An 11,408-nucleotide genomic window follows, 5' to 3' on the forward strand; every position below is an offset into this window, starting at 1 on the left:
ATAATTAAGAAAATGTATAAACTGTTGTTGAAATTTGATATGGAGGAAGAAACTGTCAACGAATATATGACAAAATGGGCAAAGAATTTTGGGTATAATATACAAATGCATCAATTGGAAAATATGTGGGTTAAGGGCCTCAAATTTACTTTATGTTCCCCTCTCAAGGAGAATTTTTACAAAACGTATCAGTGGTATATGTCTCCAGAAAAAATTGCAAAAATGGCCAAAGATGTCTCAAATAAATGTTGAAAATGTGGACAACAGGAAGGAACATTTTATCAAAGCCATCTGGGCTCTGAGAAAGAGAAGGAAAGGGACCGGCAGCTAGAAGAGTACTCTTGGAATCTACTTGGAAGGCGATGATGTCGACAGAAGGCCTCTTTCCAGTCCCCTGCATGGAATGTGCCATGTTTGTTTTCCTCCCGGAAGAGAAGACGGACTTCACTTGTCTGAAGTGTAAGCTGGTCAGGCTTTAGGAGGAGAAGATTCAGAGCCTGGAGGAGAGGATCACACTCCCTTCAGGAAATCAAGGAAGGGGAAGATTTTGTTGAGAAGAGCCTGCGGGTTGTGCACAAGCATGAAGAAATAAATCCAAGAGAAGAAGGAAGAGTCAATCACCCTTCTAAGCCTCCTCTCAATTCTGCAGTACAAACCGAAAGACGTGGACTAAGGCGAAGCTCTGGTTCACTGGCGGTCAAGAATCGTTTTGAAGTGCTTGAGATGGTGACCGAGAAGAGAGTGGAAAGATAACCACAAAAACTTGGAGGATCACAGAATCACAGAGTTACAAACCTTTTTTTTATCATTACATTATTTTTTATTTAATTTTAAAGTTACCTAAAGGATCCAAAAAAAAAAGTTCCAGTAACAAATTCGTGTACAAGACATCATATCATCAATGCATGAATATAGAAAGCCACTACATAGACATTTAATACCTCTTGTTCCTTCAATCTTCCCTTTTAAGCTCTCCAATCAGTTATTTTATTTCAGTGCTTTTTTATCCACTTATTCTATTTCTTATTTCATTTCTCATAATTCTTTCTTTTACATACTCCCTTAAGAAATTTTAACCAATATCTAACAATTTTATGTATTTAAATATATTGCCCAGCTTTCTAGATATGCTTAGACATGTAATCAATGTATGTGTTAGATACTACTGTATATGCTGATGCAAATTCTGATCCTGGATTATAATAACAATATATTAAGTATAAATCACATTTCCAATCCCTTAGATTTTCGCCAGAATAGTTAATCCCTTAATCAGTCCAGGAGTAGAGGATAAGATAGAAAAACAAAATAAAAAAGAGGAGACAAAAGATATAAACGGAAAGATTAATGCACCTTACTATATATCAATATAGCAATACATTTTATACCAATCTACCCTCATTCTTTCATCAGTTACACAAGCCATCTAACCTTATATACTGGAGTGAGGCTAGAAAAAGAAAACCAAATAAATATATTAAAAACTTTGGCTTAAACAGTAATTTATATTCTAGAGAAGATAGCTAAAATCTAGGAATAGTTGAAGCACTCCAAAGATCCAGTTATCACATTATCTCAAGTCTTTTAAAAGTAAATATACAATATCTAACATGTTATAAAACATCTAGGCTTAAAATAAGTATGCATTACATATCATTAAGCATAGGGAGGAGATTTATATCATAATCTATGTTCCTCCTTCTTTCTCTCTTTCAAAAGACAATAATAAAACCAGAAGGCTCTAAGAATCTATCCACCCCCCTCCCTGTTATCCCTTCAGAGCACACTAACAGTATAACATGTTAGAAAAGAAGATAGACATAAAGGATTAAGCCTGTACAGTTGGACCATAATTTCAGTTTCATTCCGATTTCTTCTTCTTTCTCCCAGTAGAACGGTGGATCATTTTCTCTTTCACACTAGATAGCCAACAAGAGCTTTTCTTATTTTCTAGCCAGTTCTGGAGAAGGTCAGTAAAAATATTGCTGTTTCTCTGTTCACTTCTCTTCCCGAAGATACGTTGCACAGTTTTTCCATCGTCCAGAAGCAGCACGCTAAGATTTCTCATCATAGCTCTGGTTGGTTGGCCCTCCCCTCTCTTCTCTATGACTTGCATTTTCAGAAAGGGGTATTGGAATGTTCCTCCATCTTGCAAAGTAACTTTTTTTTCATTCCGTTCTAATTTCCTTTCAACTAGCTCTGTCCCTTTAGATTTTTTTCTGTATCATTATTTTTCACAATGCCTTTATTCACCTCCACTCCAAGGATCTGATCTGCTTTACTTAACAATTTTGCCATCCAATTGACAATTACTTGAAAGCTGGAAAATATTTCCTCCGAAGAAGCCATTTCAGAGTTGCTTGTAGATATTTTGGTAAAACTCTTCAAAGTGGTGAAAAGCTTCGCTTAAAGTATTTATGGTTTTGAAAATGTATTGCTTTCCAGCCTCTGCTGGGAGAGTTTTCTTTACAATCACTCCTTCATCTGTTTCCCTCCTCCCAGAACTCGTAGGGGTGGCCGCTTTGCCGGAGGTTAATAAATCACCTCTTAATGAAGCTGATTAGCTCTCATAAAGTCATAAAACAATCTCTTTACTTGGTGGGAAGATTCAGGTCTTTGTTCGGTCTTTCAAACGTCTTTGATATGTCTTGCCAAGAATCTGCTTTGTTTATTCGCTAATCAGACTTCGGCTTCCGCAGCTTCGTAGCCATATTGGCTTCTCCCCCAGACCTTGCCTTTCAAGCCAGTGTGGAGGCTTCCAAGGGGTTGCCGGTCCCCTTGAGCTCCCTTGCCTTGCTCCAGCCTGCCTCCCCTCTCCGTGGGGGGGGGGGGTCTTGGGGGCCTGAATTCTCAGGTCCCAAGGTACCAGGAAGATCACAACAGAGAGCTCATAACTCAACTGTCATGCCTCACTGCTTCATTTCCCAGAAGTCCAGAGTTACAAACCTTCTAGTCCAACACCCTGTCCAATGTATGATGAGCCTAAAGCATCCCTGACAAATACTCATCCAGCCTCTTCTTGAAAACAGCTAGTGAAGGGGAGCTCACCACTTCCCTAGGCAGCTGATTCCACCTTTGAACTACTCTGACCATGAAAAGGTTTTTCCTAATATCCAGCCGATACCTTTCTGCATGTCATTTAAGACCATTGTTTCGGATCCTACCCTCTGCTGCCAACAGGAACAGCTCCCTGCTCACCTCAAAATGACAGCCTTTCAAATACTTAATGCCCCCCCTCAATCTCCTCTTCTCCAAACTAAACATTCCCAAGGCCCTCAGCCTTCCCTTGTAGGGCTCAGTCTCCAGACCCCTGATCATTCCCATCGCTCTCTTCTACACACTCTCAATTTTGTCCGCATCCTTTTTGAAGTGAGGCCTCCAGAACTGCACACAGTACTCCAAGTGCAGCCTGACCAAGGCAGTATAGAAAGGGACTATGACCTCCTGCGATTTCAAGGCAATGGCCCTTTTGATACAACCCAAGACTGAGTTTGCCTTTTTTACCACTGCATCACACTGACAGCTCATGTTTAGTTTACAGTCCACTCTTACTCCAAGATCTCTTTCACAAACACTACTACCCAGAAGTGTACCCCCCCATCCTGTATTTGTGCTTCCCATTTTTGTGGCCCAGGTGTAATACTGTGCACTTATCTATGCTGAATTGCAACCTGTTCACAACAACCCATTTCTCCAGAGTATTCAGGTCTTGTTGAATTTTAACTCTATCTTCTTGGGTGTTTGCCACTCCTCCCAATTTGGTATCATCAGCAAATTTAATGAGTAACCCATTTACCCCTTCATCCAGATCATTGATAAAAATATTGAAAAATATTGGGCCCAAAACAGCCCTGTGGCACCCCACTGGACACCTCCCTCCAATCTGATGAAACGACATTGAACACCACTCTTTGGGTGCAGTCTTCTAACCAGTTCCTTGTCCACCAAACTGTCCTATAGTCCAGTCCACAGTCTTCCAGTTTACCCATTAGAATGTCATGGGGAACCTTATCAAAAGCTTTACTGAAATCCAGGTAAATCACATCGACAGAGTTCCCACGATCCAGTAAGCTCGTCACTCAATCAAAGAAGGAAACCAGGTTGGTCTGACAAGATCTGTTGGGGACAAAATCATGTTGACTTCCATGGATCACTAAGCGGTCTTTCAGATGCTTACAGATCAATCCCTTTAAAATCTGCTCTAATATCTTTCCAGCAACAGAAGTCAGACTGGCCTGAGACTTCCGGTTTGGGATTCATGGAGGTCTAATGCAGCTCAAAGAGCTGGGCTGTCCGTGCCATTGTTTGTGGAGGCTGGAGGGGCACAAACTGCCTGCAGCCCCCTGTTCCCAGGTGGGGAACAGGCAAGTACGCTCGGGAACCTGAGGGTGCATTGATCTCGGGTGTGAGGGGGGGTTCTACACAACGATCCCCCTTCCACCCTTGAGGTCCCACCCGAATAAAGGTTTGCCAAAATCTCTGCAACAGCTCTGGAGTCAGTTTCTGGCATAAGATCTAAATGCCCAAGCTTCAGTAAACCAGGAAGGGAATTGGAATTGACCGGATAATTGAAGCAGTGATTACAACCCAAGATAAACATCTAAGAAGGTAAAGATTGCTCTCTCAGTACGGGATGGATTATAAAAAGGAGTAAAGAGATAAAGATGTTTTAAAACTGCAAGGGACTTGTTATATATATGAAGGAACTCCGGCAAGTTAAATTTTTTAAAAAGTGACATTATAAAGGGAAATAAACACGGAAAACTGATTATTGTTTACATACCTGTGGCTAAGAGGAGATAACGAACTGTGAGGAAGTTTTAACATTGCGAGAACTGCTGTGAAGAAAGGAGGAACAGGAAGTGCGTCAAAATCATAGAGAGACTGGTGAGAAGTGGTTTGCTAAAAGCGGAAGTAGAAAGCCGCCATCTTGAAGAAGGGCAAAGCTGTGGCTTCAAAGAAAACGGAAGTAGGCCATCTTGGATGAGGGTAAGGGCGATTACTTCAACATAAAACCATAGAGAAAAGACGCCTGACATTTTGGACCGTGCAAGCATTAACTTTTAAAAAATAAGCTGAATTGGGACATTTAAAATTAGCAGAAAGGAGTAAAGTAGCGCCACGGAGTTGAGGAAAAGAGCGGACTCATGGGAGCGAGGTAGATCTAGCCCCATGATGTCAAAGAAGGAGTGGCAAACTGCGCTGGAAAACTTGGACAAAAAAGTTTCAGAAGGAAATAAAGAGCTTAAAGAGATGATGCAAGAGAACTTTAAAGATTTTAAAGAGGCACTCAAATCGGAGATGGCAGAACTCACAAAGAAAATTGACCAAGTACAGAACGAACTGCAAGCTACACAGCAGAGAGTAAATGTTGTAGAGAATACAGTTGACACCTTAGCAGACGTGCAGAGAACAGAGATGAGAGGTATGAAGGGAAGAATGGCCATAGCTGAATGTAAACAAATGGAAAAACAACTTAGAATGCGCGGAATTCCAGAGATTACAGAAAAATCAGCCCAAGAACAGATTTCAGAAATTTTGGCAGGTTACCTGGGAAGAGAGGAAGAAGAGATTGCAGCTCTCCTGGACGTGGCATACAGAATTAATTCAAAATTTGCAGCACAGAGGAAGTTACCAAGAGATATGATTGTGCAATTTACGACCAGAAGTATAAGAGAGACAATTGTAAGCAAACAATTCCAAGAACCATTAGAAGTCGATGGGAAGGTGGTGAGAATCATGAAAGAATTGCCCAGATCGGTGTTGGTGGAGCGGAAAAAATACAGAGAGCTGGTCCAAATGTTAAAGGACTTGAAAATCAGATATAGATGGGAAATACCGGAAGGACTGGCATTTGAATTTGGTGGAACAAGGAAGAACATTAGATCCGGCCATGAGATGGAAGTTTTTATTAGGGACAATGAAAAGGACTTACCAAAAAGTACAAGAATGTAACCATGGAGTGTAAAATTATATCTTGGAATGTAAATGGACTAAATTCACCTTGTAAACATAAGGCTATTTTCCATTGGCTTATAAAACAAAAATGTAATATAGTATGCCTGCAAGAGACACATATTAGAAAACAGGACTTAAAGTATTTAAAATTGGCAAAACTGGGAAATGAATTTGCAGCTGCCTCCAAAAAGAAGAAGAGAGGAGTTGCACTGTATATAAAGGAGGAGCTGCAGCCAAAACTAGTTTTAAGCGATGTGGAAGCCAGATATCTAGCGGTGGAAATAATTTGGAAATCAAAAAAGATTTTGGTGATTGGAATTTATGCACCGAACGGCGCAAAAGAAAACTTTTTTAAGGACTTGCAAGGGCAACTAGAAGAGTTGACTTATGACCAAATAATTATGGCGGGCGACTTTAATGGAGTTACAAGCTTGGAAGAAGACAAGAAATCTAAAATTGCACAGGAAAAAAGAGGACCTTTGCCAAAGTCATTCTTTGCAATCAAAGAGCAAGAAAGTCTGAGGGATGTATGGAGGAGACAAAATCCTAAAAATAGACAATATACTTTTTACTCTGCAAGACATTTTACACTATCAAGAATTGATATGATCTGGGCTTCCAAAGAATTGACGTTGTGGACTAGAGATGTGGAGATTATGTCTAAAGTAAGCTGAGATCATAATCCAATTATGTGGAGATTCGGGAAAAATAGGAAAAAAAGAGGATGGAGGATAAATGAAGACTTGCTGCAGATAGAAGACAATATGGCGTTGCTGCGAAAGGAGACCAAGTTCTTTATACAATGCAACATAAATAAGGATGTGTCAACTTATAAGGTATGGGACACCTGCAAAGCGGTAATTAGAGGAATACTGATGGACTTAAATGGAAGAGATAGAAGGAGAAAAGAAGAAAAAAGAAAGGAAATAATGGAAAAAATTAAAGCCAAAGAGATGCAACTTAAGAAAAGACCGGGGAAGAAGCGGATATATCAGGATATAAAAATATTACAGGAGCAATTGACGGCAATGAACAACAAAGAATTGGAGTGGAACTTGAAAAAAATGATCCAATTGAAAACATGCCAAAGGTAATAGAGAAAATAAAGCAGTTTGGGGACCTAGCTGGATTTTATGTGAATAAAAAGAAGTCGAAAATACTATGCAAGAATATGACTAAACAGAAGCAACAAGAACTAACGGTGATAACGGACTGTGAGGTAACTAACAAAGTAAAATATCTGGGTATTGAACTGACTGCGAAAAATATAGATCTATTCAAAAACAACTATGAGAAATTGTGGATACAAATAGAGAGAGATTTGATAAAATGGAATAAATTGAATTTATCATGGTTGGGAAGAATAGCAGCAGTAAAGATGAATGTTTTACCGCAAGTGATGTTCTTGCTGCAAACAATCCCAATTATTCGAGACTCAAAACAGTTTGATAAAAGGCAAAGGAAAATTTCAGACTTTGTGTGGGCAGGCAAGAAACCACGCGTGAAAATGAAAGTATTACAGGATGCGAAGGAAAGAGGTGGCTTGCAACTGCCCAATATAAGACTATATTATGAAGCAATATGTCTGGTATGGTTAAAAGATTGGATAACGTTAAAAAATCGTAAATTGCTGGCCTTGGAGGGACATAAAAAAATATTTGGATGGCATGCATACATGTGGTATGATAAAGTAAAAGCGGACTCGATGTTTTTGCACCATTATATTCGGAGAAGCCTCTTCACAGTCTGGAAAAAATATAAGTTTTACATGGAAGATGGAACTCCTTCATGGGTGGTTCCGTATGAAGTAATAGATCCGAGAACTGTCGACAATGAGCAGCAACGTCTAACCTACAAGGAGATAACACAAGTACAACATTCAATACTAAGAATAAAAACAGAAGAAGAGCTGTCTCCTTGTTATGGATGGTTTCAATATAGACAGATCAGAGATCTTTATAACTCGGACTGCTTAAAAGGAGGTATAAGAATGGAAAATTCTGAACTAGAAGAAGCGATGCTACAAGAAGGCAAGAAAGAAATATCTAAGATTTATAAACTACTTCTGAAATGGCATACGGAGGATGAAACAGTTAAAATCCAGATGGTGAAGTGGGCAATAAATTTTCATAAAGAAATAACAATGGAGGCGTGGGAACACCTTGTGGAAAAATACATTGAAGATTTCAATTTGTACGAATATTAAAGAGAATGTATACAAAATGATCTATAGATGGTACTTAACACCAAAGAAAATTGCGCTAGGGAATACGAATATGTCAGACAAATGCTGGAAATGCAAAAAGTGTGAAGGATCACTGTACCATATGTGGTGGACTTGTGAAGTAGCTAAGCAATATTGGGGAGATATAACTGAAGTAATTAATGAGATTTTACAAATTCAAATAAATAAGAACCCAGAATTGTTGCTACTGAACTTGGGGATGGAAGTTGTTCCAATGCAGTATAGAACATTGCTATTTTACATGACTACAGCGGCAAGACTTTTGTATGCGCAGAAGTGGAAAGTACAAGAAATACCAACTATAGAAGACTGGATTTATAAATTGCTGTACATGGCAGAAATGGACAAAATGACAAGGAAGCTTAAAGATCTTGACCAAGGACAATATATTGCTGATTGGGGGAAATTGAAACAATATTTAGAGAAAAAATGGGATGTGAAAGGAGAACTGTGGCAGTTTGAGAATGTTTAAAGGGCGGTGTTGTAAATGGAGGAGAGAAGTGACTTTACCATTAAGGGGGAAATTTAACTATAACAATCTAAGCTAACTTTATGATTAAGAAAATTTGATTTAGAATATATAGTTTGACAAAGGAAAAGTAAAATTGATATTATTGATAAAATTGATACTATATATTATATATATAATATATATATCACACTGCATACTATATTGGGATGTTATGATATGTTATATTATAATGCATGCTATGCCATATTGTATGGAAGAGTATATAACAAATACTATATTGATAGTATATTGGATAGAGAATATGCATAAAAGAACTAGAACATGTTTAGAGTAAGAGATATTATGATCTATGTGTTGCAGATAAATATATGTTATGTTATATTACAATGAATGCTATGCTATATTGGATGGTATAGTATATAACAAATACTATATTGATGGTATATTTGATAGAGTATATGCATAAAAGAATTAGAATATGCTTAGAACAAGAGATATTATGATATACGTGTTGCAGGGAAATATAAGTGAAATAGAATTAAGCAACAAAAGGGGGTAAGGGTTGGAAAGCTGTTGGAAGTCAATAGGGAGGGGGGAGGAAAAGGGTGGGGAGCAGAGCTAATTAGATATGATTACATATTTATCAAATCTGGAAATTAAAACTCACTTTTTTTAAAAAAAGAGAAGAAGTCAGACTGACCGGCCTGCAGTTTCCCGGGTCATCCTTCTTCCCTTTCTTAAAGATTGGGATAACATTCACTGTTCTCCAATCTTGTGGCACATCCCCAGTCCTCCAGGGAGCCTTGAAGATGATGGACAGAGGCTCTGCAAGTTCTCTAGAAAGTTCTTTCAGCACTCTTGGGTGCACCCCATCCGGCCCAGGGGATTTGTATTCATCCAGTGCGGCCAGGTGCCTCTCCACAACCTCTCTGTCAATGTCAACTAGCCACCCAGGTGTCCTGTGGTGTGGACTACCATCTCTATATATGCCTGAGTACTTCAGGGAGAAAACAAAGACAAAAAAGTCATTAAGCCTGTCTGCTTTTTCTCTGTCCTGCATCAGAGTTTCTCCTTCCACTCCCAATTGCCTCTTTTACCTTGCGTTTGCTTTTCACATATCTGTAGAAGTTTTTCTTATTGTAGCAAGCCCTGGCCAGACCCAGCTTGTATTGAGCTTTGGCTTTTCTGATGGCTGATCTGCAGTACCTAGTAACCCTCATATACTCCTCTTTAGAGGTCTGTCCTTCCCTCCATTTCCTGAACATTTCCTTTTTCTCCCTTAGCTTATTCTGGAGCTCTCTGTTCATCCACATCGGTTTCTTGGAGCCCTTACCATGTTCCCATCTTGCTGGAATAGTGAGGGATTGACCTTGCAAAACCTCATGTTTGAGCCCACCTTTCACTCACTCCTTTCCCTTCCAGCACACTCCCCCATGGAATGACTCTCATCAAGCCTCTGAGATCATTGAAGTTGGCCCTACGAAAATCTAAGCTATGAGTCTGGCTATGAAGTTCCTTGGCCCCCCACAGCAACTGGAATTCAAGGAGGACATGGTCACTTCCCCCTAAGGTCCCCACCACCTTCACCTCATCTATAAATTCTTCCCGGTTGGTTAATATTAAGTCTAGTATGGCTGAGCCCCTTGTAGCTTCCTCCACCATTTGAAAAAAGAAGTTATCGGCCAGGCAGGTCAGGAATTTTCGTGAGGCTTGTCGCTTTGCTGAGCTTTTCTTCCAGCACACATCGAGGAAGTTGAAGTCACCCTTAAATATAAAGTTCTGATGTCTAGATTCTCTACCAATCTGTTCAAGGGGGGCAGCATTCATTTCCTCTCCCTGGTCAAGCCGTCTGTAGCAGACTCCAACAACAATACCCTTTGTCCTTCCACCCATATACTTTCCTCCGGGCTGTCAACCACATTCTCCAGAACTTGGTGACAATCAAGACCTCTCCTCACATACAATGCCACTCCCCCTCCTCTTTTACCCTTCCGTTTTTTCTTGAACAACTTGTACCCATCCACTATCACATTCCAGTCATGGAAATCATCCCACCAAGTCTCAGTAATTCCTACTATATTGTAGCCCTCTGTTTGTAAGAGAAGCTCAAGCTCTTACTTCTTATTACCCATACTTCGGGCATTGGTATATAGGCACTTGTATCCTTGTACCTTTGTTTGATCTGTCCTACTCAGGTGGACCCCCGCTGTAATCACTTCTTCATTGAAATCCCCATGTTGATCTTCCCCTTCCCCTTGCAGCATCAGTTTAAAGCTCTCCTGATGAAGCACTCCAGGTTCTTTCCAAACATTTTCTTCCCTGCCCTTCAGAGGTGAAGCCCATCATGTGCTAGAAGGCCTTCTCTAAGAAAACCTATCCTGTGGTCCCAGAACCCAAAGCACTCCTACTGGCAGCACCACCTCAGCCAATGATTCACCTTGAGTATGGTCTGCTCCCTTTGCATTCCTCTTCCTTTGACAGGAAGGATAAAAGAGAATACCACCTGCGCCCCCACTGTCTTCAACTGCCTTCCAAGAGCTTCATAGTCCTCTTTAATTCTTGTGAGGATATTTTCATCCATGTCATTTGTTCCCACATGAATCAGCACAAACGGGTACTGAGCAGTCAGTCTGATCAGTTTTGGCAGTCGGTCTGTAATATCCTGAATTCTGGCTCCCGGCAAGCAACACATCTCTTGGAGTAGAGGATCTGGCCTGGACATATGATGTTCCA

This window comes from Eublepharis macularius, chromosome 15, assembly GCF_028583425.1.
Source record: "Eublepharis macularius isolate TG4126 chromosome 15, MPM_Emac_v1.0, whole genome shotgun sequence".
NCBI classification, from domain to species: domain Eukaryota; kingdom Metazoa; phylum Chordata; class Lepidosauria; order Squamata; family Eublepharidae; genus Eublepharis; species Eublepharis macularius.